Raw genomic sequence first — 27,267 nt, forward strand, 5'->3', positions numbered from 1 at the left:
CCATGTTGCAATGACATCCCTTCGTTTTTCAAATAGATTGTCAGCGGTATTACCTCTGACCTGCGCCTTGTCTCTGATAACCACCTCTCACTCCTTCCTTTAAGACTTCTCCCATGCTGCTCCCCACTTATGGAATTCCCTACCACACTCAATCAGACTTTCCCACAGCCTTCAAATCTTTAGATGCTCTATGAAAACCCATATCTTTTTTAGAGGTGACCTTATCATCGATAACACTATTCACACTAATACACCTTTACAACTATCCCAACCTCCACTCTGAGCCACACTCACTCCTCTTTTTTCAGCTGTGCCTTCTTCCCTTTAGAATGTAAGCTCTCTAATGAGCAGGGTCCTCCATACCCTTTCATGTCTCCATTCATTTTGTCTGCCTTGTCTGTTCTTGTTTTACGTATGTCTTGTTTTATGGATGTCCTTTCTTCCCTACTGTACGTCGCTGTGGAGCACTGTGGTGCCTTACAAATCTACAATAATAATAATATGCCTCTTAGTGAAGCAGATGATACACAGAGTAGCCTGCCTCTGAAAATGTGGCGTTCTTGGGTACATTCTGCTGATGTCCCTGCTGGTGAAGGCTAATCACCAACCCAGTGGGCTGTCACAATCATATAATCTTTATTTTGCCCAGTTCTGCTTGTCCACATATCTGTAGGTAAGTGTACAGTGGGTAGAATGGCATTTTGTAGCCCAATAATTACATTTTTACGAACCTTCTGGTAGAGGTAAGGAATAGCTTTTCTAGTACAATGGTGTTGTGATGGAATTTGATAACAGGGACAGAAGATCTAAAGTAACTGTCTAAAACCAGCTGCATTAACAGTGGATATTGGACGCAGATCTAATACTAGCATAGTCGCCATGGTGTCTGTGATCCACTTTGCCACTGGGTGACTGCTTTCATACTTGCTTCCTCTTGCAATGGATTGTGTAACAGTCAATTGTTGTAAACTACTAGTAGTCTTCTACTTGGTCTGCTTCTCGGATGAAGATTCACCCCCAGCAGCAGCAGCAGTGGGACTAACGCTCAAGAACTCTTCTGAGGAATCCAGGATAGTGGAGGAGTCATCTAGCCTTAGCAACTTGGATGCAGGACTAATTCCGATCGCTACTGAGGATATTGATGAGGACGGTGTTGTGGGTGTAGACTGCAGGCGTCCGGATCTAGCTGAGAGAAGGGACCTAGCTGATGATGGACGGCTTGTTGATATTGTTAGAATCATTACAGGGTACCTGACAAGGTCCACAACAACGAGATGTCATTACGTTGTAAGTTTTTTGTGATTTTCCCCCCATTACAGCCATTCTTTTACATTGCACCGAGGTAGATTTTATTCTAATGATGTTCCAAAGTATAAAATGTTATGGGGAGCAGAAATTGTGTTGTTAGTTCTTGTGTTGTGATCGCTAATGTCCTAATTTGATTCCAGCAGTAGCTTGCAATTTATTTGAACCAAAGTTGCAGCTTGTCATCCTTGTTAGGCAGCATCTCTTAACAATTCAGTGTTTCTATACATACACTGCTATGACTAAATGACATCATGTCATTATTAGAAATGCTGAAATATACCATTGAACAACAATTGAGAATGACTATGAATTCAAAAATCAAATATTATTCATTTATTTTCCTGCAAACAAAACCCATTTACATGGAAAGAAACACAGACAGATCACCTAGTAACTTATATATAGGGACCTTCACCCAGGTGCATATCAAGTAATTGAGGAAGCTTGTGAATTCATTCTTCTTAGTATACCTTTACGTCTAATGGACTCATTGACAACAGGTAACCATACAAGCCCAGTTACCAAAAACATCAGCCCAATGGAAAGGAGAACTGGTCCTAAAACATATGGAACATCCACATACTTGGTAAAGTAAAAGATGGTGTAAAGGATTCCTACAAGGAATACAATTCCACCAAAAACCAGCAGCATAAGGGGTTTGTGGTAGTAAGACCATTTACTCTTCTCAGTAACAACCGGCTCTGTAGGACTTCTTCTTGGTACGTATCTCAAGCCCACTGAGCTCTCTTCTGCAGAGGGGCGCTCTGATAAGATGGGGCTTATAATCAGTGACATACTGGAAAGGGAAGAAAAACAGACACTGGGTAAACAAATACATGAATACAATGATGACTACCCAGTCCACCATTAAAGTATGCATTCCCATTAATTGACCTGAATTTTATTTAGTTGAATTAGTATATCATCATCATATTTTATTTATAAGGTACCACAGAATCTGCAGCATTATACAAGGAGCAAAGAATAAACAAAACAATATACAAATAAATATGGGGCAGGAGAAACAATAGAACCAGTAAAAATTAATACAAGAAGAGACAGTAGAGAAAGCAACTACAGTACATAATTACTCATTTTTAAAATTATTAATATGATCTATTTTCATTGTATTTTTCTATAGATGGTCTATAGTACAAAGGGATTTGTCAGTCTGCTGCCTCCCCTACTTTGTTGCATATTTGCATTTATTAAGTTGATTATGTTTGTTAAGCCGAGTCAAAGTTAAAAAGCATCATTATAACTCACACTCAACAATTATTTTGTTATTCATTGCAGTAACCATTAAATAATATGTTGTTTTCTATATGATATGTACAAATACTTAATGTTTGCAATATGATTTGTTGCTGTATAAAAATAATTTATTTTTATTAAATTGTGTATTTTACATCTGTTCTATTTTTCGTTTGGTACTGTATGATTATTTTAATGCACCAGTTTGTTGTTTTAATTACTAACTGATCTCATTGCTGCAGCTATATTACTTCTTGTTTCCGCCCATTTACTTGCGTTCTGACAGCCTCATGAGAAAGGTCAACTTTTGAAACATTTTGCTTTAACGTGAGGTGGTCCAGGTTAACTTATGTCTGCTGGTCAGTGCAGATAATAGCACAGAACAAAATGGCCGCTTAGTTTATGAACTCTGCAATACATCAACAACCTTACATTTTACATACCAGGGCTATTACTTACAATATATAACTATCATATATTATCCACTTTAAGAAAGATATATAACAGTAGCTTCACAGAAAGAATAGAAATAACTGCCATCACTCACTTCTTCCAACAACATATTGAAGAAAACACAGTTACTCTGAGTGAGTTAGCAATAGATTAGCAATACACAGTAAGATTTTGGTTGGACAATCCGTCCAAATTGACCAACCATTGTAAAGTCCCATAGTAAACAAGCAAAATCGGTTTAAATCTTATTGAAATGGATTAGATCCAATTGGGTGGACATTGATGCTATCTTAGGGCCCATCATCAGTCTTGTTTGAAAGGTCAATGGTTGACACATTATTAGGGTAATACGTGTAACCAATTTTAATTGCTGTAAGATTGTATTAGATCAAGACACTCTAATTGGATAAGTGCAATTTAGCCCTCAATGTGTAGACACAAACTGCTCACAGATCCAGTTGGATTGCTATACCCATTATGATTGGATTGCAATTTATATAACTACATAAATAAAAACTATAACAATTTAATAAAACAGCAAATATCTGAACGGTAGATAAACAGGGTAATCCTTAAACCCTGTAACTGGACTTGTGTTTTGTTACTTAGACCGAGGGATAAGAAACACTGATCTAGGCTAAAGCATAATGGTAACAAGCCATTTATGATTGTGTTCCAGGCAGCTAGGCATTCAGATAGTTAAAGCAGAGTTGAAAAGATGTTTGCTATGTTTTGTACATGCAAAGCCAAACCAAAGCTAATGCAAATATGCCTTTAATAACAAGCAAAACTTTATTAAATATTGAAAATCTCTATGCACTGTATAAAGGTTATTTTATGTTAACATACCTTGTTTCTAGTAGAAATCCAAGTGGTTCTCAGGAATTCCTGACACCCGTGTCTTATAGGGAGAGGATTACGTGTGCAGTAGCAAGGATGGGTTACAGAAAAGGAAAACATATAATCTACATTTCAGACCTGTACTTTATTAGCCCAGTAGGAGTGTCCTGGAGGCTGATGGATTACACTCTCACCTGCCTGTGGGAAGTAGTAATTCAACACTATTTCCTAATGTATTGGTATAAACAAATTTGTACAGTCTAAAAATATCTGTATGTAACTTGCTTTATACCGTGCACCACGACACTTCAAAAGTATGTAACCCAAAATGTATAGTGGTGTTTTAGTAGCTCCTTTATTAAAAGGTATTGTAGAACACTCACCAAAATATAAGTAAAACTGTAAATTAAGTGAAGGTTAGGAAGGAGTGTACAGCAGGTAGGATTACCAGTTGTCAAATATTTCTTATATAGTCTGTAAGAACATAATAAAGTAAGTGAAAATCAGACATGCCTCCGACACTGTTATTCTATACACAGATGTACCATAGCAATGGTTTTTAGGATGTGTAGAGTTGCAAACCCATTTGTTTAAATTTCTGACTTGCATTCTCATTCAGATGTTGCTACTGTTAGTAAAGTTTTATAAAAGTGCCAGAAAACCTTGCAGGAAGGGCAATGCAGAATTCATATAAACCAGGCAAGATGTTTCTGTCGAATGTAAAGCGAATGTGACATTAGAGGACCATAATGGGACCATGGGTGGTTAGATCTGCTCATGCTGCTGTATCATTAGCTTATCTTGTATTAAGCAGCAACATGGATTTTTTAAACCTTTCTTCCTGGTTCCTTGTTGCCAGTATCTGAAGGATAGTGCACAAATTGTATGTCAGGTTGTAAGATTAGGGCCAGAGGTATGTTTAAGTCGGTGATGGGCAACTTGATACACTTCCTCTAACAAATGGCCGCATATTCCAGTAATTAAACAAATAGATACTGGATGCCATTAGAATCGAGCCCACATATTCTATAAAACACCTTTTAGATTCCTCTGTCTGTCAACCCCCCCCCCCCCCCACACCTCAAATTGCCTATACAATGCCCACTCACTGACATATTTGATATAGCTGTTATATATTTAGAGGTCTGTGTAATTTGCCTTTATTGAGCACTTAAATTCTACTCACATTTTTAGTTGTGCAATAAACCTGCTTAGGCCAACAAGGAAAACCTAAACATTGTTCAGGAGAAACCCATCCCTTCCAGTCCTGCAGTCCTTTCAAGCTCCACAGCTCACAGCCTGAAGTTTGAATGTAATTTCTTGCATCATGGCTAAAGCTGGGTACATACTATACGGTTTTCGTCCAATAATCGGCTCAATCAGCCGACATACGACCGCTCGTTCAAAAGTCGGGTCAGTGTGTGCAGTGACAAGAGGGTCGAAAGTCTGCCCAAATGGACGATTGTCGCCTCATTTGGTTAGTCTTACCGTTTAATATTTTCGTTCCAATCTCGTTTCCGTTGTGTAGTGTGTATAAGTTTCCGACCAATCCACAACAGTGAGTACGAAATTACAGTCTTTGCTCACGGCAACATGGCTGTAAAAAATCGATAAAGGGACGTCCGCTCTTCCCTTTATCGTCCTAAACAAGGCTAGTGTGTATGCAGTCCATGGACCGAGCGATCAGACCATCGATCGCATGTAAAATCGCTCGGCATAAAAAGTTGGTTGTAATTTCTGTAGTGTGTACCCAGCTTAAGTTGGGGCTATAATCTTGGTAGCATCAATAGATTGCAAGCATTAGTAGTGGTGACTTTCTCTCAAGCTGCAAGGGTCCCTCTGATATTGCTAGTTGTGGGGTGGAGTCTATTTTGCATATAAATCAGATACAGCAGAGGAATAAGAGATAGAACTCCTGCCTCAGGTCAACCAAACACTCTTTGGTAGCCTATACTAATCTGTGTTTCAAAAGTTTTTTTAAATGTTCTCACAAACACACTGGAATTGGAAGTCATCGACACATTCTTAAGGTGATATTCACAAAAGTTACAGAGATTGGCTAAACATTGATGTAAGATAAGATATCTCAGTTCAGCTGCTGGAACCAGTGAGTTTGACTATCATTGTTGCTGCAGTCTCTGTTCCTTCTTTGGTGATCTCTACTGCCTCCTTGGTGGCAGCAGCTACCGCTGAACATGGGAATCAAGTGCTCTGACTCTGTTTACAGCAGCAAGCATGACGCTAAAAAAAACCAAAAACTGGAAGATAACCACCAGAGTGCCTGTACAGCATGAAAACAGCAGTCTTCTCTAAAACCAGAAGAGGAAGGGGGTTCAGTTAAGATAAATAGTGAAGGACATAGGAGCCAGCTCTGTTTGTGCTGGTGAACCCCCAACATTTCTGCTGCCAGAACCACTAACTAGGTCTGTACGCGGAAGGTTTTAGTCATATGGAGGAGATGGAGTTATGTGAGCACTCCCAATCATTTTAAAAAGTTGACCTGTATAGTGACAGTTATCGTTGCCAGCAGTGTACTTACCACCATTGTCTCTCCTCATTAATACTGCTACCTTAAAATATCCACATGCAATTTCTCCACCACCAGCTACAATTGCTATTCTGCTATCTTATGTAGCAAGTGTTCCCCACACCTCTAATATTGTAAACTGATTTGGGCAGGGCCTTCTTTACCTCCTGTTTCATGTCATTGTATGTAACTTGCTTGCGTCATAATCCCCTCAATGTACAGCGCTGCATAATATGTCAGTTCTTTATAAAGAAAGGATAATAATAACAGTACGTTTTGGTACAATGGTTCAAATCCATATAAACTGTTTGTAGGAGTAAAGAATTAAAATGTATTTTATAAAATGGTGAACATTAATCTGATGACCTGTATCATTTTCTGTGAGAATCAAAATCAGTACATTAAAGACGCTGCACAAAATGGGAGCTATATAGAGAGGGAACACTGTACCTTAATTCATTATCACATAAGTGGTAGTCTATTGTACCCCCTTCAGCAGCTAGTTAAAGTAAACACATTGGAGAGCAGCGTAAAGAACAGCTGCCCCTTTGTAGTTGTCCATTGGGTTATTGAATCATCTATAGGACAGCTGGGTAAACAACAGTCTTACAGACTTGTCCATCGTTCAGTTGGATAATGAGTACAAAAGGAAGTCACGGTATCATCATACTTTCCATAAGGTTGCAGCAAATTATCTTCTGTAACATGTGATCCTCATCTCTGTGCGTCTTTGAAAAGAAAAAAGCAAATTGAGAATGACATCAATTATTCCAATGCAAAATGTTTATTACTATTTAAGTGGTCAATGAAACTAATAAGTTACCAGAGTCATTATGCATGAATTGATCTTTAAACCATTATTATAATCTTCTTTCTTTAGACTCTGAGGGCTAGATTTACTAAGCTGCGGGTTTGAAAAAGTGGGGATGTTGCCTATAGCAACCAATCAGATTCTAGCTGTCATTTTGTAGACGGTACTAAATAAATGAAAGCTAGAATCTGATTGGTTGCTATAGGCAACATCTCCACTTTTTCAAACCCGCAGCTTAGTAAATCTAGCCCTGAGACCAGGGGAATAATCATATATAACTGTGCTGCGAGTTTACCAGACGACATATCAGAGTCAAGTAGTATCCTAACACTGCACTGCCATCTTTAGCAATATATGTGGAAGTAGACTTTATACAGACTGTGTAGATTTTTCTCACTCTCAATTAAATTTGTTTATAATATGGATAATTTCTGATATTGTGAATGATGAGAGGCTAAAACAGATCTATAGGGATTAATAGAAGCATAATAAATCCCTGGCATATATTGAGAAATAATTAACAGGGTTTCTAATATCACCATAACAAAATTATTTATATTTTTTGAGGGGTGTGATGCAAATGTTTGACAGTTGCATTTATATGGTCGACACCATAATATAGACAGGGTTGGAAAGTTGACAGTATAATTAGGTTGATATTTTAAATGTAAACAGTATTATTAGGTCAGCATTTGAAATTTAAACAGTATTATTAGGTCAACAATTCTAATGTGGACAGTATCATTAGGTCGACAATAATATCCCTAACCCTAACCATACAATACTGCCTAGATTTAAATTGTTCATCGAATAATACTGTCTGCATTTCAATTGTCGGCCTAATAATACTGTCGACATTTGACATTTCAACCTAATAATATTGTAGACGTTTGCATTGTCCACCTAATTTTGTCGACATTCTGAATGTCAACCACATGACTGTGTAGCCGTCAACCGCATACCCTTGAGAGGACAATTTGTTATTAGAAGCATTTAAGGTTAAAGGAAGAAAATAATAACACTCCGTGTACGGTTTTTATTACACCGACTCATTCCACATTTTAATCAATTTGCTGGTTTCTCTTAAAAAAATGATGACTATATTAATTTTTAATGAATAATTAATAAAGGTTCTGATTTTAAATATTGGGAATTTACTAATTGACTTCAACCTAATATGGAAAATTACTATATTTAATCTGTAGTGTGCTACATACATTAACTCTTAGCTCTCTAATCTGTTCCTAAATCGATGCAAGTAGTATCATATCCCTGATAGTTTATGAATACCAGTAAACACATTTTTATGACACAATATAAAGGAGCCAACAGAAGAATTTTATTTTTGTCATCTTGTGCAGTAGTACCACTGTTTTTATTCTCAGATACCCAGCACTGCTATAAGGGGTCAATATTGGGAAGGCTACAAGTGGTGTGCAGAAGTTAATAATGGGAAGGCTGCAAGTTATCTACAAAGGGCTAATACTGAATCTGCATCAGGATAATAATATGGATGTGTATATGGAGCATATAGGATAATATGGATGTGTATAATATAATGATTTCCTCCACTATAAATTCATCCTTTTATCTTACAGCACTGCCCTTTCAATTGCCAAACAAACATTCTTCAAATCTTTAATATCCACCCAACCTTCTACCCACATCATCTCTTTGCCACCTTCAACTCAGTTTTCTGCCCACCTGCATCTACTCCCCTTTCCTCCCTTACAGCCCATGATTTTGCCACCTACTTCAAAGGAAAAATTTACACCATTCGACAAGATATTTCCTCATGCCAAATGCCAAACACTGCAACCACTCTACCCACCTTCACCTACACTTCCCAAGCCACCCTTAATTCATTCTCTCCAGTAACTCACCAAACAACCTGTTCCCTCAACCCTATTCCCTCCCCAATTCTCCACTCCCTTTTCTCCACTGCCTTCCCACCTCTAACTCACCTCTTCAACCTGTCTCTCTTCACTGGCACATTTTCATCCTTCTTTAAACATACGCTCATCTCACCATTTCTAAAGAAGCCATTTCTTGATCCAGCCTCTCTCTCCAACTACCGCCCTATTTCTCTCCTCCCCTTTGCCTCCGAACTACTTGAGTGATTAATGTACAAACACATGTCTCACTTTCTCTCCTCTCACTCCATTCTCGACTCTTTGCAAACAGGCTTCTGTCTCCAGCATTCCACTGAAACTGCTCTCACAAAAGTGATCGATGATCTACTTACTGCAAAGTCTATTGGTCATTTCTCCATACTCATTCTCCTGGACCTCTCTGCTGCTTTTGACACTGTTGATCACCCTCTTCTCCTACACATCCTTCACTCCATTGGCCTTCATGACACAGTTCTTTCCTGGTTCACTTCTTACCTATCGTAATGCTCTTTTAGTGGTTCTACCTCTGGAACATCATATCACCCACTCCCACTATGTCACGGTTTGGTACTCTGGACTCTTAGACCTGCCCAACTATATGTTACTCCTAGCAGGGCGCGGAGTATAACGGGCGAATGGTCTTCACCAGGGGTCACCGCAAGGTGACTTGGTCTTTGCGGCGTTCGCCGGCAGGTCGCGGTCCCTACCAGGAGTGTTAGGCAAGGTCCCAGGGGAGTGGCTTGTAAATGATATATAAACATACTTGTGATGTTGAGATGTAAGTTCTACAACCAGACAGCGGAGTGAAGACAGATGCAGGATGAACAATACAATCAGCGGTTTAATGATGACTAGATGTAGAACAGAACAGTCTTTAGTATATTGACACAAGGAGAGTAATAGCAACGTGAGCAATTCCACTAGCAGCGTAACAGGAATGAATACAGCTTTAGCAGTATAACGGCATATTCAATAGTAGTAATAGCATGAACAGTCCAGCAGCAGAATGGAAATAGCAATGCAGCTTAGGTATATGGGACCACAATATGGCAGCACGATAAGAGAGGTACAGGTAATAGTCCAGCCAGCAAGGTAAGCATGACAAGTGCAGCCAGAGTGGAATACCCCGTAACACTATGCACATAGATACAAGTGCAGCAGGAACAGTTCAGCGAACAGAGGTAGATGAGATCAAGCAGCTTGAATGATACAACCTGTAATGCCACCGAGCCACAGAGACAGATGCAGAGTAGATGAGGCAGGCAGCATGACAGGAGTTGGTGCAATTTGAGCGGAGAAGCCTGGGAAGCTTTGACCCAGCGGACACAGGTGTAGCTTGAGTAGTGCAGCCCGTGGAGCGGTAACACAGCAGAGTCAGATGTAGCTTGAGCAGCGCGACCCGTGTAACAGCAACACAGCGAAGATAAGTGTAGCTTGAGCGGTCCAGCCCGTGGAATGGCAATACAGCAGAGACAGGTGCAGCTTGAGCAGTATAGCCCGTGGAACAGCAATACAGCGGAGACAGGTGCAGCTTGAGCAGTATAGCCCAAGAAACAGCAACACAATGGAGACAGGTGGAGCTTGAGCGGTACAGCCCGTGGAACAGCAACACAGCGGAGACAGGTGGAGCTTGAGCGGTATAGCCCGTGGAACAGCAACACAGCGGAGACAGGTGCAGCTTGAGCGGTATAGTCCGTGGAACAGCAACACACAGCAGAGGCACTGACGATCCAGGTGGAGGCACAAGGAATAGACAGGATCCTAATCAGACAGATAACTTGATCAACAGGCCCAGAGGAAAGGGAGGAAGTGCCTTTTCAAGTTTAGAGCCAGAACCAGGAACCAATAGGAAACTTGCCACAGACAGACAGGTACTAGGTCTGCGCATGTGCAGATCCAACACTAGGGGCTGAAGTCTGTTTAATGAGGGACAGGTGAGTGTCTTAGTCTTCGGTTATGGAAGCCGAATGAGTGCCGTGTGACACACTATGAGTTGGAGTCCCACAAGAATCTGTTCTTGGCCTTTTACTTCTTTCATTGTACACCTCTTCTCTTGGGGTACTAATTTGCTCATTCGGCCTCCAGTACCACCTCTACACTGATGACACCCAAATCTATATTTCTTCCCCTGACCTCTCCCTTTCTGTACTATCTTGTGTAACCAGCTGTCATTCAGCTATCCCCACATGGATGTCTCAACGCTACCTAAAGCTCAACATATCCAAAATAGAGCTTATTATCTTCCCTCCTGCCAGAATCACCACCTGCCCTCAAATCTCCCTCACTGTTAATAACACCACAATTTCCACAGTCTCCCAAGCCCACTGCCTTGGTGTCACATTTGACTCCACCCTCTGCTTTATTCCTCACACCTAGACTCTCTCCCAGTCCTATTGATTCCTCCTTAAAAACATTTCCATAATGCGCCCTTTTCTTACTCAACATCCTGTGACTTGACAAAGATCTCACTGGGAAGATCGAAACGCGTTGGTGCCTGAAGGAGCATTCATTGAACTATCTACGTACTGACGGTCCTGTGGAGGATCCATTGGGACATGTTGGGAACTTGGAACCATCTTTAATCCCAGTGTCTGTTATGCGCTCGACTATGGATTGATCTGGTAGGAATTTAGGCTGCATTGAAAGCTACCCTAAGGGGATGTTTTATGTTTTTAAGGCATTTTAATAAATTGTAACATACTTTTAAAAGGATAATCCGTCTAGATAAGGTTTTATTTTTTATATCCATATATCTGTCAGTGATCTTGTTTGGAGGCAGGAGGAGGATTTGAAAAAAACTCATGTTTTGAAGCTGATTCCCATCTATTTGGATGTAAGTATATTACCATGGACTGAGGAGATTCATCACCACTCCATCACGATTATTGGTGTTTGTGGTGTGAAGGATTTACCTGTATATTTTGAAGCTGATTCCCATCTATTTGGATGTAAGTACATTACCATGGACTGAGGAGATTCATCACCACTCCATCACGATTATTGGTGATTGTGGTGTGAAGGATTTACCTGTATATTTTGAAGCTGATTTTCATCTATCTTTGATGTAAGCATATTACGATTGGGGTCCGAGGAGATATCTCAGTATTCTTCACAGATATTGGGTGTCTTTTGCTGTGAGTGATCCATCTTCTCACAGGGTGTTGTGCTCTAGTTTACAATATACCTCACTATGTACGATATTTCTCTTTTTTTTTTTATATGGAGTGATTTTCTACAGCTGTGAAACAGTGAAGATAGAAGATTCCTTCAGATATCTGGACTAAACTGTGGTGATTGTAATATTACTCTGATGTGAAACAATCTAGTGCCAACTGCTGAACCTCGATGTGTATATATGTTATTTTGCTTGGAGTTGTGGAAATTCTTTTGGTTAAGCAAGGCTGCAGAGGTTGTTATTGAAGTGCTCTGGGAGCATCCTTTTGTGTTTATAAATATGTGAATGCTTACTCCTCCCACCCCAGATATAAATTGTTCTAACATGTGAACTTCTTCCCTGTCCATTTTCTGTTGGTCTTGTCACTTAGCACGGAAGTGTCAACAGGCTGTGCTTATAGTCAACTAGACTTTGTGGCTCCCAGCTCAACTCAAATGGGCAGATATAGCTTTTTAACCCAAGTACCAAAATGCTCACAGGGTAATCATGTTGGAAAATCCTTATCCTGCATATATTCTCCCATACTAAAAACACATAAAAATAATATTGTTCATAATTTCTACTTGCCTAGAGATCTTTATGACCCTGGAGCAACTAAGACTCTTATCCACTCGCTTATCATCTCTCGTCTGAACTATTGCAACCTCCTTCTCACTGGTCTCCAATTCTCCTGCCTATCCCCTCTCCAATCCATCCTCAACACTGCTGCTCATCTAATTTTTCTCTCCCGCTGCTCCACATCTACCTCCCCTCTCTGTCAGGCTCTTTACTGGCTCCCTCTCCATTTCACAATCCAGTTTAAACTTCTTCCCATCACCTATAAAGCCCTAACCCAAACCTCTCCCCCATATGTCTCCAACTTCATCTCCCTCCACACTCCAACCTGCTCTATTCCTTCTGCCAATGACTGTCACCTCTTCTCTTCATGCATAACCTCTTCACACTCTTGTCTCCAATACTTATCCCGTACTTCTCCCCTCTTTTTGAACTCCCAAATCAGGCTATCAGTCTTTCTACCTCCCTCCAAAGCTTCAAGCGGGTTCTAAAAACCCACTTCTTCGTAAAAGCCTATCAAATCTCATCCTAACTCACCCCTACTCCCAGTATTTCACCCTCTCTATTTCATCCCCATTTGCTTGCCCTCACTTTAGATTGTATACTCTCACAAGCAGGGCCCGCTTCCCTTGTGTCCTCCTTCCTCTACTCTTGCTACCATCAGCATGCCTATACCTTCTCTCCTCTTCTGTTTCAAAGACTGATCCTGTTTGCTGTGCACACTTTTCCAGGTACAAGCTCAACTAGTGTTGTATTAATTTACCCTTTTTGCCATGTCTTCTACTTTTGGAAAAGGTTATCCTCACATCCTACCTTCTCAGTGCTGGTTACCTTGTTCTGTCAGTTGTGTAGTGCTGTGCCTTTTTTATTGCACTGTTTTGCCTCTAATGTTTTGCTCTGTTCTTCCATGTTACTTCTTACTGTATATTCTCTGTACGGCACTGAAGACCCTTTGTGGCACCTTATAAATAAAGGATAATAATAATAATCTGTCTAAAATTGTACTCCTAGAAGCTAGGCCTTGAACATATGTCTTGCTCCTTGTCTAATCTAATAGAGGACCCTGGGAATGAAGTATCACCCAGAATATTATATCTGTATTCATGTTTGGTATGCATTTGTACATAAACTTTTGATTTGTTTATTAAAGGTAAAATTATGTCTCTGGGATGTATTGGAGAAAAAATATTCATGTGTCAAAAGTCATGAGTTAGAAATGTGCTTTGAAAAAAAGAGTCATACCCCCGACTGGCATACACACACACCTTTTTAGGTGAGGTTTTGGTGAAATTGAAGATTTATCCATTATTTATGTATCTTCCAGGCAAACACATGAAAACCTGAGTTCATTTTCTGTCATTTCTCCATTTTATTCCCCAAAAATTGTTTTGCATAATATTACTGTATGTCATTTTATTATCTAATTTTTATATTTTAACAATTGTGACTATTATGCCATATTAATATCAATTTAATAACGTTTTGTCTGTCTGTATTCATGTGCTATGTAGCTCGGCTACACATAAGCTACATAACTGAATGACCATTGATAGATTGGGTAACAATCTCGGTTGATTTAAATTTTGATTGGCATTTTGAGATAGGACAGGCAGTGACCGAAGGCTTCCTGTAAGAGTGTCAGCTCTTGAAACAAACTTTGTTGATGGCAGTTTTGAATTAATAGTTTGTAATATAAAAAGGGAGTTCAACTCGACAGGGCTGTCTTCTGTCTCCTCTTCTCTTTGCCCTTTATAATGGAGCTAGTCACTGCCAGAATACATAACAATCCATATATTACAGGTGTCCCTACCGGTGCCACGATGACTAAACTTATCCTTATGTGTCCCTCCCTTCCCTCGTGGCTGAGATCCGCGACTACAGCCTGTTGTCCAACTTTAAGATTAATTCGGACAAAACTGAAACTTTCACCCTTAATTTTCTTTCCAATATGCAACAAAACCTCCAAGCTACCTTCAACTTTAATTGGCAACCACAAAAATTTAAATACTTAGCAAGTCATAGTGTTTGGTCAGAGAAATTCCTATTTGCGGCTAATTTTCCTCCCTATTTGTGTCCCTAAAACGAGACTTAATCTCTTGGAATTCCAATCATATATCCTGGGTGAGTGGGGTGGTTGCAGTAAAAATAAATCTCCTCCCCAGACTACTTTATCTATTTCAGACACTACCAGTTTGCGTCCCCTCCTCCTACCTTAGAGATATGCAGTCTAATATTTTCACTTTATTTGGTCGGGCAGATGTCCAAGAGTCCGACAGAAAGTTCTGTTCCGACACTCCAAACAAGTGGGCCTTGGTCTTCTTTGTTTCCATAAATATTATCTTGATGCCCACTTCACACAAACAGTTTTGGCACATGCCAACCCAGGCACCAGACTATGGGTAGATGTATAGGCTGATTTACTGCATATGTCTTCTCCCTACGCTCTATATTTGCTTGATCCAAAGGACTTACCCTCTCATCGCCATCTCCCTCCCATGGTCCATTTCTCCCCTGCTATATCGAAATATTGCGCGCGAACTTTCGAGGTGATCGACAACATGAAACAAATAACTCCCCTGTGGCATAACCCATCTTTCCAACCTGGACTCAATCCTCAGTCTTTTTTTACATGGACAAAATATCATTGTTAATTTCTTTCACATATTGTCCCAATGGGCTACTTCCCTGCATTCTCTGAGCTTCGCAATCATTTACACCTACCGCCTACCTCTTTACCTCCAGATACGTCACCTCTACAAAAGTCAAAATGACCCACGCAGTCTCTACTCCCCTACCCTATTAGAGACCTTTTGTTTACAGAGGTTTTCCTCCAAGGGACTTTTTTCCACATTCTACTCTATTCAAATGGGTTACAATCTCCCTCCCAGCCAAAGAACCCCATGAACTATGCAGGAAGGAGGATATGTGTGAGTCTTTGGACAAAGACTAATGAATTGCTATCCGAGAAGCTATTGCTAAGTCCTCTATCTGTACTCAGATTTTGGAAAGCTCATACACACTCTTCTTTCGGCGGTACTTAGTTCCTTCCAGACTCAAGGTTTGTATATACCCAACTTCATTGGACCTTTGTTGGCGCAACGGGGAACCCTGTCTCACGTTTGGTTGTACTATCCAAAAATTGAGCCCTTCTGGTGGGAGGTGTCCGACCTAATCTATAGGGTCACTCTCCTGCACTTGCCCTTTCACCTTGCCTAATCTCCTCCCTTGTCTTCCTCCGGAAATCCATAGATCGCTCTGGAAACTTCTTAACCACATCCTTACCGTGGTTAGGTGTCTAAGTGCACGTAATTGGAAAAATCCTGATCCCCCTCTGTTGTAACCCTAATCAGCAATATTTGGCAAATCTATAAACTTGAAAATATCACCAGTATACTCCATGACTGTCCCAACTACAGACTACTTTGATGCTTGAGAACTGGCTTGTGTAACTCTCTATTTCTTAACATGCTCTGAGAGTTCTATACACTTTCTCTCTAAGCACTTCCTCCACAACTCTCCTTCCCCATCCTCCTACCATCCTTTACTAATGTTTATCAGTCTTTCCCCCTCCGAACCCCCCATTTCCCCGACAGTCTGCACTATCCTCTCAGGGACACCTCTGCCTTGTTGACAACCTAGTTTTATCCTGTCCTTGACACTTGGATATTGTTTTGTACAACATTGCAATAATTAATATGTTACCTCTATATTTGCCCCCCCCCCTTTCTCTTTCTGTACCCCCATGTTCCCTAAAATTACACAAAATCTCAATAAAATATTGTTTCAATAAAAAAGGAGGTACATAATTTTAAACAAATCAGGTGCTAGTGTTATGACTAATCCTTTGTCAAACAGATGTCATGCAGGCTTAGGTGAGCGCTGTTTGTGACAGTGCGAGACCAGTGGAGTTTGTACTGTGTGTCATCTATTAAAGAATAGTGGAGTATGTACTGTTTGTAAGTATTTTCAAGAACAATGGTGTTTTACAATGAAGCAGTGATATATTGGGAGTGGTATATTGGACAACAGATGCCGTTCTGGGAAACAAGTAGTAATGAACCAACAGTGGTGTTCATAGTTTGAGCAAGCTGTATTGCGAATAAGGATTAAAGAATTAAGCTCCCGCTGCACAGTTTTTGTGCTTACATTAATGCCAGTGGAAGTTCGGAACTCTTCAGCTATGGAATCAGCAGAGCATTGCCGACTTTTACGCAACATAAGCCTTATCAGTCATTGACCCCACTCTGTGCTTTTACGTGGTCTTCCGCTTCGTGGCTGAGTTGCTGTTGTTCTTAAACGTTTCCACTTTCTAATAATATAACTTATAGTTGTCCGTGAAATATCCAGCAGGGATCAAATTTCACAAACTATCCTATTGCAAAGGTGGCATCCTATCACAGTACCACGCTTGAACTCACTGAGCTTTTCAGAACGACCCATTTTGTATCACAGATGTTTACAAACAGAGACTGCATGGCTAGGTGCTTGATTTTAATCAAATCTGGCAACAGGTCCGATTGAGACACAGCAATTCAATAATTAACAGATGTGGACAAATACTTTTGTCCATAAAGTGTACATTGGTCGAAGTGGACCAGTATGTGTCGTTAGTGCATAACATCACTTCTCTCCAGTCATTCAATAAAGCCTGTAAAAGTAGAAGTCTACTTCAAATATAACAATGGTAACAACGGTATGTCTGTGACTCGATCCCACCAGAACTGAGAAGAAAGACTACAGATTCTCACTGCCATTTCCACTCAAAGGTATACAGCATCCAGATATAGTTATTTGTCATCTCAATATAATCATTTTGAAAAATGCATAGATATATGACCATTTCAAGTACTCATGCTGTACAAAGGGTACAGCATAGATACCCTACTGTGGTCCTATATGTATGCTTAAATATATATGAATTGCATACATTTTTATTACATTATTTATACATATTCTTTAACAAATTACTAAACTGTAATCAAACACAGAATAGTCTCTAATTTCACATATTTGAACTGTATAATTTAACGTTGGAGCTGGCTAGAGCCATCCAGCAGTATTTTCTCATACATGTGATACAAAGCAAACATTTTCTTTTTTTTTTTTTTTTTTTTGTTGTAATTTAACAAAAATTTTTTTTTGCACATCATTAATATTTCCCCTCAATATTATTTCCACTTTGGGTATGGCTTTTTCTCTATTCTTTTACTAATCGCTATTGTTATCATTAATTATTAACACCGTTTACTAACAAGTTTTACCAAGATTTAATCCCAAGTTTTAATACTTTATTTTTTTTTAATGTGTTCATTCGTATTTTCTTCAACTTTCCTTGCACCTTGTTCTTCAAATTTGACCATCACTTCTGGATCTGGAACTTGCTTCTTTTTTTACTATTTCCTTAATGTAATTTATTTTTCTGCAATTCTTTTTGGCGCAATCATAGTCATGTTGGTCCAGTACTCTGACCATCATCTCCATCTACTCGGACTCTTTGGTTTGGCTCCTTTTACCTCTTACAATGACATCCCTTGATCTCATTCTCCCTCCACTCCTCCTTCACTATCTTTATTTTGTTCTTTCTCTTCAGCTATGTTGCCACATAGAGCTGGCGAGAGTATGGCTCCTTTCTGTTTATCTACATGATTTTTGTGCATACATGGGCATTGACAATTGGTATGGACCAATTACTGCAGCTGTTGCAGCATAGTGGAGCATAGTGGGCGAATGTTCATTCGCCAATAGCATTAGTCTACGGTGGTTGTTTTTGCTCAGCATTGAGATTTTTGATTCAAGTTTTTGTACTTTCCGAACTGATTACAAGATTTTTATACCTCTTTTCAATGCAATCATAGCAAGGTAAGTACTTTATTACATGTGACTGTTTAGAGCCGAGTTTTGTGTGGTTGGATATATTACAATACATGTGTTATCTTTTTTTCAGATATTTAATCATGGCATTTAAGAAGAATGTAGGGCACATGAAGGGTTTCATAGAGGCCTACAGATCCCATCCCTGCTTGTGGCAAAGCAAGTCAAAAGACTACTCCAACAAGAAGAAGAGGTTGAGGGCTTATGAGGCGAAGGTGTGAGTGAGCCTTCCTCATTATCCAGAGACAAATGCAGATTGGGTCAGAGGGAAGATCCAAAATATGTGGACTGTTTTCAGGAAAGAACTCAGTAAGTTGGAGGCCTCAAAAAGATCTGGGGCAGCAGCTGAAGATGTGTATGTACTTGGATTGTGGTACTTTGACCTCCTGCGGCTCATGGCTGCCCAGGGAATATCCAGAACATCCACTGGCAACTTACCCCAGATGGAATCCAGTGCCTCACCTGTCCCTCGGAAACCGAAGACATACTATCAAGTGGCATAATAAGAAAACACACAAAATCATGAATGCAAACAAAAAATTATTTACGTATGAGTACTTTAATTTCACATAGTATGTCAATGTACATACATTATAACATGTCATTCTGCTAGGACATGGCACCCTCACCTTTAAAATATTGCAAATACTCCTCCCTCTTTAAATTGGCCTTCTTCGCTGGCATTTTTCTTTTCAGAAAACTTCAGTGGTGTCAACCCTAACGCTCCCTCAATTTCTATAATATACTCCAAGTAGAAGCTGTGCTGTGCACACTGGGGATTTTCCTCGTAAGATAAATGTGTAGGACACAGCGTGCAATCACCACCATGTCTATTTTGTCAAGGCAAAGATTATTGGTGGCATGAAAAATCCGAAATCTGTTATTCAGTATACCAAGAGCATTCTCCACTTCTCACCTTGCTCTTAATAATCAGTAATTGAATATCCTCCTTTTGGGTGTGAGTGCTGAACAAGATGGATACCATACACAGTTGAATGTACAGATAGGCGCTTCTCATTATTGTATCTGGTACGCGCATATATGACCACACATCGGGTGACCCTTGGTGACACCATTAAGAACTACATTTCTTGGGTTTTCTGTATCATTCACTTAATATCTGGAGCTTTATATCTTTAAAGCCATTTTCCTGGGATCCCATATGCATGGTGTAACCCTTCTATAACACTATGATATAATCTCAAATACTACACCAGAAGGCGCTGTCGTTCTCGTTCTCATTTTTTCCTGATATAACATCCGATCTTTGAAGGTTGGCAGCCACACACAATTGTGGAGGTGTATTAAGATAAGACTGTTTCCAAGATTTCATAGGTCCAAATATTGGGTTAAGCGCCATACAAATATCTTGACACTTTGTTATTGTTTATGTTTTTATATATATATATATATATATATATATATATATATATATATATATATATATATATATATAAATAAACAATATGTGTATATACATATAAATGAGGGAAATAAGAAGAGACACATGGAATACATAAGGGGGAGGTGAAGGAACACATGGGAGACATTGTGTAAAATTGAAGGTGCACAAGAGATAGGAAGGAAAATATAAGTGAACAAATGAGACATGGGAGAGATTTGGGAACATCAGAGATGTTAGGGAAGGTGAAGTACCACATGACATATGAGGAAGAGGTGAAGGGACAAACAGGAGACATCATTGGACTCAGAAGAAGTTGGGAACACAGAATGGATAGCCTTGCATTATTTAACATGTTTTATATTATACTATATAGGTGGAAAGGACTGGAGAAGGTATGGCCTATAAGGAAGAGTGTGAAAGCGAGTTGGTTAATTGACAAGGCTATCTACCAACAGTGTATTAAAATAGTCAGCACATAACATATTTAATACGCCTTTTAACATTCACTAACCTTCAATCAATTGGAGCAAGCCCTCAGGAGGTTCTCCTTTGGTGTAGCTGTAGGAGTATTTGCCTGTGCACTTTACCATATTGCATGTGGTGGCCATCTTGTGATCTGCTGCTTAACTCAAGATGTTTCCTGAACTTTAGTGCATTCCAGTTTTTCTGCAAATCCTGCCTGTACACTTCTATAAGCATCGATGTGTCTGGAAGCATGGATTCTTTTGCTACACTTAAATGTACTGAAGTGTCAATAAGTGGGGAATTGACATGCGTATCATGTCTTGTGGAGCCCTTGTATTGCTGGTGGGTTTAAAGACAACCTCCCAATGCCCTGTATCTAGGATCATGAGAACACAGTCTCTTCTCATCATGATAGTGACCATTTTTAGGAACTGTTTTCCCAGTTGCCTTATCTCTCTATTTTAGATGGTTGGGTAACCACAATTAAAACAGTTCCATACAGTGGTTCTGGGAGAAAGCTAAATTTAGTCAGTGTCCCTCAAAAATATCACAAGAAATAGAGGGGTCTATGTTAGAGTCATATTTGGGAACTTTCAACAGAAATTGTGTCTTCTCCATATGCTAAATTTTGGAATTACAGTAAGAAAAGTAAAATTCTGTCACATTGCTGTGGCTTTTATATGGGGTAGTATTGATATGTAGAGTTCCAACCCATAAACTGTGTCATTAATAAGGTTTGTGCAGCTATTTGTCAGATAATAATTCAACGAGCACACTTCCAGATACCTGGTTATGCACAGGATGTTCTATTCCTTTGGTACCTGCTGTCAACCACAGAGTGTGTTATTTTCCTTTGGTTCTTGAAGGGACACTCCTCATTGCTTTAGTTTTGGTCCTGCTACCATTTGAGGGATCTGAGGAATTGCTAATGATAAACTGCAACAGGGAAATTAAAGTAAACATCCTAAAAATCTATGGATATCAGAAAGTCTCCCTTGCCTATGGTGGCAAGAATACAAACATACAGAAGTGATTTGCATGAACAAAGCAATGGAGTCACTCCAAATCTAGTACAGAAACCCCCTGCAGATTTTTGACCAGAAAAGGCTTGGAATAAAAGCCTGCACCCCTATGGGCCATCTCAGAGAAACCCTTTGTAGTGGTTCAAAATGTCAAACAGAGTATTAAAACATAAATTAAGGTCCAAGGGAGCGACTAAGGACCTAATAGAGGGACGGATTCTCTTTATTGCTTGGAAGAATTTGAATAAACAATTACTTGGAAACTAATTTTGGTATCTATGAAGACACTCAGTGCTGATATTTCTACCTTGAGAGTAGATAAGGCAAGACCCTCGGTGAAGCTGTCCTGAAAGAGGTCAAGAATATGTGAAATATTCGCTGCAGTTGGATTAAACACCTGATAAATGATCTATTGGAGAGCTTGGAATCAGTTTAAGAGGATATTTTCTCGCTTGTAAAAGTGTGTTGATCACTGACTCCGAGCATCCCTCATCTCTGAACAGCCCCTGCTAAATCTCCATACCATTAAATCTAGTTGCTCTAGATTTGGATGAAGAATTTGGTCTTGGTGCAGGCGATATGGCTGAAGCGGTAGATGCCATTAAGCTTCTTCTAGGCTACCAGAAACCATGTGGCCAAAACAGAAGGATTGTTATCACTTCTGCTTTCTCTTTTAGATCTTAGATTGTAATGATTGGAAATGGAAAGAAGACATAACCTAGGTGAACCACCACGGAACTGTCAAAGCCTCTATTCCCTGTCCTTGGAGCTTTGCGCCAAGAGAAGAACCTGGGTAACTTGGCATGCTTGCTTGATGTCATAATGTGCACTTGAGGAAGACCAAGGGGTAAATGTATCAAGCTGAGAGTTTGCCGGCGGGTTTGAAAAGTGGAGATGTTGCTTATAGCAACCAATCAGATTCTAGCTACCATTTTGTAGAATGTACTAAATAAATGATAGCTAGAATCTGATTGGTTTTTCAAACCCGCCGGAAAACTCTCAGCTTGATACATTTACCCCCAAATGTGTCTATAAGTAGCTGGAACACTATCCACCCCCGTAGATAAACTTGTTTTTCAATGAATTAATCCGTTATTGTGTTCTGTTGTCTGCTACATGGAAATCTGAGAGTGTTTTTTGCTACTTCCACAGTCATGCTTCTGTTTCTGATACCTCACTGGTGATTTAGGAAGGTCACAACTGTCTTGTGGTGCTGTCTGAGGTGATGAGGTACAAGGGAAGCTCCTTGTAATTGAAGATGCCTTCTACATTGCTCTCATTTTTATGACACTTACCTGTAGTTTTTCTTTTTTTGTGACCTTACCCCTTGTGCTGTTTGTGCCAAAAGGTGGGTTCCTCAGCCTGTAATATTGGAGTATGTCAGGAGTATTATGAATTTGGTTCTAAATGTGACATTTGTCGTGTCTTTAATTTTGGAATTTGCAACTGCTGAAAAATTTCTTGATGGTTTTTGAGTCTGATAATTCTGAGAAACTTTTTGTGATCCACAGGTTTTTTAGTTCCATCTGGAGATTCTGCATATGCCACCTTGCCTACTATGGGGGAGGAAAGAAAATATTACCAACAATTGAATTTTCTTCCTTATTTTTGTTTGGTGGGCAGTCTGTAATTGATGTGCCAGGGACTGGATCTTGTGACAGAGATACCTTGTTCTGTATTGTGTTTATATAGACCCCCAAGAAACTTTATTTGCTGTGATGGGACAAGATGACTTTTTGTCCTCCTCAGTGTTCAGCCATGTTCTTGTATAAAGATTATCACTTGAGCTGTCCTGCAATTGACAATGTGTTTCAAACTCTCCATCACAAGGATGTTGTCCCGCACTTGTGTTAATGTACACTGATCCTGGCAATAGTCATTATGGAATCCGATGACTTGTCCTCCTCTCCTTAAGTCTGAACGCTTGAAAGGGCTGTCTGGATGTAGAAATATTCTGTCTGGTGTACTGTCTTCCTGGCCTAGAATTTTTCATGTCTTTGATATTTTGACAGGACGAAGAAGAGTATAAGTATTTTGACCTACGGTCCTGTGGCAAGCAATTAATTTACCCCTAGCAGACTTCTATACAATGATATATAAATAATCAGGCGCTGTAATATTAAATTCTATCAATAGCCTAGCAGAAACAGATGGAGCTGGAGATGGGCAAGGTCACACCCACAACAAGAAAATATACAGAAAGAAAAACCAGCGCAATACAACCACCAGGAACAAAAAGGATGAGTATTATAATAAATTAACTTAATATAATACTCATCCTTTTTGTCCCTGCTGGTTGTATTGCACTGTTTTTTCTTTCTGTATGATGATGTCTAATTTGTCTGCAAAGAGCCTTCAAAGGGACCCTTCAAATGGGAAAAGATGGCTAGATGATCATTTGACTGAGCATCTGCTGCCCAAGGGAAAAACTAGAGTGTATAGCCATCGCTTCTGGTACCATCATCCTTGCTAAAAAAAAAAAAAAAAAAGGCAATGGTGTCCAAAGATTCTTCACATAAAAATTCTATGCTCTTTGCATAACCTTAATACTTTTCGACAGGTACTGCCTTGTTCACCTTCTCTTGGATATCTGCAATCAAGTTCTCTGACCATGGAGGCCATGTCTACAACTGACTTGAATAAGGTTTTAGATTAAATTTAAAATTTTTTTAAAAAAATCTCTCCCCCTTTTAATCTCCTGGGTCCCTTAGTGGACCACACTCACCAGGAGGAATAGTAGTTCTGGCTTACATACTAGCTATAGCTGTATTTACATTTCTGTGCCTCTTCTTTACTGAACGGGTTACATACATTCTAATCTCTTTGAGATAGATGGACACTTTCCACCTGTGCCTATTTCTTATGAATAAATTCTTTCAGAACTTGATGTACTGGGAAACTGCTAACTCTTTTATTAGGATCTTCAAAAAGGGATTTCTGAGCTGCAGTGGAAGTTGTTGCTTCATTCATCCTCATAGACTTGTATTTGTGTTTAAGTAAAATTTCCACATGAAATAGATCCTCTATATTTCTTTAATTGCTCCAGATTAATCACTAATGAAGTCTTCTAAATTTCCTGAAGAATCCAACTTTTACTGAGACTATCCATCTTCAAATTCCACACTCATCTGAGACCTTACTCTCTTTATCCCTTGCATAGCTCACAGATTCAACATGGTCATAAAATATTAGTTCATTCAGGCTATAAGTTCCTTAAACTACTCGGAGGGCTGATTTCTTTCACCTTCGTTTGAAAACTACACATTATACAAATCATCGATTCAGAATCGGTTGTTAGAGGTTTATCACAGCCCGAGGACATTTTGCAAGACACAGCATCATCATCATCATCATCATCATTTATTTATATAGCGCCAACATATTCCGTAGCGCTTTACAATTGGGGACAAACGTAATAAACTAATAAACAAACTGGGTAAAACAGACAAAGAGGTGAGAAGGCCCTGCTCGCAAGCTTACAATCTATGGGACAATGGGAGATTGACACATGAGGTTAAGTATACATTTTGCATCTTGGCCCAGCCAGACTGCAAAGGTAAGGTGACTCATAAGCTAAATGATCCTGTCACACAATAATGTTGGTCCGGGGGTAGTTGTCTTGTGTGAAATTGTGTAACAGGCTAAAGATAGTGAGGTTAAGATGGTGGTTGAGGAATATTATAAGCTTGTCTGAATAGGTAGGTTTTCAGAGAACGCTTGAAAGTTTGTAGACCAGAGGAGAGTCTTATTGTGCGAGGGAGAGAGTTCCATAGAGTGGGTGCAGCCTGAAAAAAGTCCTGTAACCGGGAATGGGAGGATGTAATGAGGGTGGATGAGAGACGCAGATCTTTTGCAGAACGGAGTTGCCGAGTTGGGAGATATTTTGAGACAAGAGAGGAGATGTATGTTGGTGCAGCTTTGTTGATGGCCTTGTAGGTTAGTAAAAGTATTTTATATTGGATTCGGTAGAAGACAGGCAGCCAGTGTAGAGACATACAGAGTGATTCAACAGAGGAATAGCTATTTGCAAGGAAAATCAGTCTTGCCGAAGCATGCAAAATAGATTTTAGGGGTTTGAGTCTGTTTTTGGGAAGACCAGTAAGGAGGGAATTGCAATAGTCAATGCGGGAGATGATTAGTGCATGAATTAAGGTTTTAGCAGTGTCTTGTGTGAGATATGTGCGGATTCTGGAAATGTTCTTTAGATGTATGTAACATGATTTAGATATAGAGTCAATGTGGGGAACAAAGGATAGGCGTGAATCAAGGATTACACCTAGGCAGCGAGCTTGTGGGGTGGGATTTATGGTCATGTTATCAACAGAGATAGAAATGTCAGGTATGCTCTTGTTGGCGGGTGGGAATATTATTAACTCTGTTTTAGAAAGATTAAGTTTGAGTTGACGAGAGGACATCCAAGATGAAATGGCAGAAAGACAGTCAGTTACACGGGACAACACAGATGTCGAGATATCAGGAGAGGATAGATAGATTTGGGTATCATCCGCATAGAGATGATACTGAAAGCCAAAGGAACTTATTAGATTTCCAAGAGAGGCGGTATAGATAGAGAACAGCAGAGGACCTAGCACCGAGCCTTGTGGTACTCCAACTGATAGGGGAAGCGGAGCAGAGGTGGCTCCAGAGAAATTAACAGTGAAAGAGCGATTAGAGAGGTAGGATGAGAACCAGGATAGAACTGTGTCTTGAAGACCTAGGGATTGCAGCGTTTGTATGAGAAGAGAGTGGTCAACGGTGTCAAATGCAGCCGAGAGATCAAGGAGAATTAGGAGAGAGTAATGGCGTTCAGTCTTAGCAGTGATCAGATCATTAACAACCTTGGTCAGCGCAGTCTCTGTGGAGTGTTGAGAACGAAAGCCAGACTGAAGAGGATCCAACAGATTGTTTGCGGAAAGAAAGCGTGCGAGGCGAGTGTAGGCAAGTCTCTCTAGAAGCTTGGAGGGGCAAGGGAGCTGAGAGATGGGACGGTAATTTGAGAGAGAGTTTGGGTCAGAGTTTTGTTTTTTTAGAATAGGAGTAATCACTGCATGCTTGTATAGTGATGGAAAGATGCCAGTAGAGAGTGAGAGATTACAGATTTGAGTTAGAGGTGAAATGAGCACAGAAGACAGGGATCTACCAATTTGCGAGGGAATAGGATCAAGAGGACAGGAGGTAGAGTAGGAAGATAAGAAGAGCGTAGAAATTTCCTCTTCATTTGTGGGGTCAAATGAAGAAAGGGTGTCAGAGGGTAGAGGGAAGGAAATGAGCTGATGGCTTGTTGAGGAAGAGGATACCATTTCTAGTCTGATCTTGTCAATCTTGTCCTTGAAGTAGGAAGCAAGATCCTGAGCACTGATAGTAGATGGAGGGTTCGGGGTGGGAGGATTGAGAAGATGATTAAATGTATTGAAAAGGCGTTTGGGGTTAGAAGCCTGAGCATAGATAAGAGATTGAAAGTATGTTTGTTTTGCAGTGTCCAGAGCATTTCGATAGGAGTGGTAGACAGAAGTATATGTGAAGAAGTCATTAGAGCTTCGAGATTTACGCCAGTGACGTTCTGCTTTACGGGACAGTTTTTGAAGATTTCGTGTTGCTTTGGTGTGCCACGGTTGACATCGAAGTCGACGTGTAGTATGAAGTGTCGCTGGAGCCACTTGATCAAGGGCCGTTGCTAAGGTTAGGTGAA

Source organism: Mixophyes fleayi, chromosome 7 (assembly GCF_038048845.1).
Source record: "Mixophyes fleayi isolate aMixFle1 chromosome 7, aMixFle1.hap1, whole genome shotgun sequence".
NCBI lineage: Eukaryota > Metazoa > Chordata > Amphibia > Anura > Limnodynastidae > Mixophyes > Mixophyes fleayi.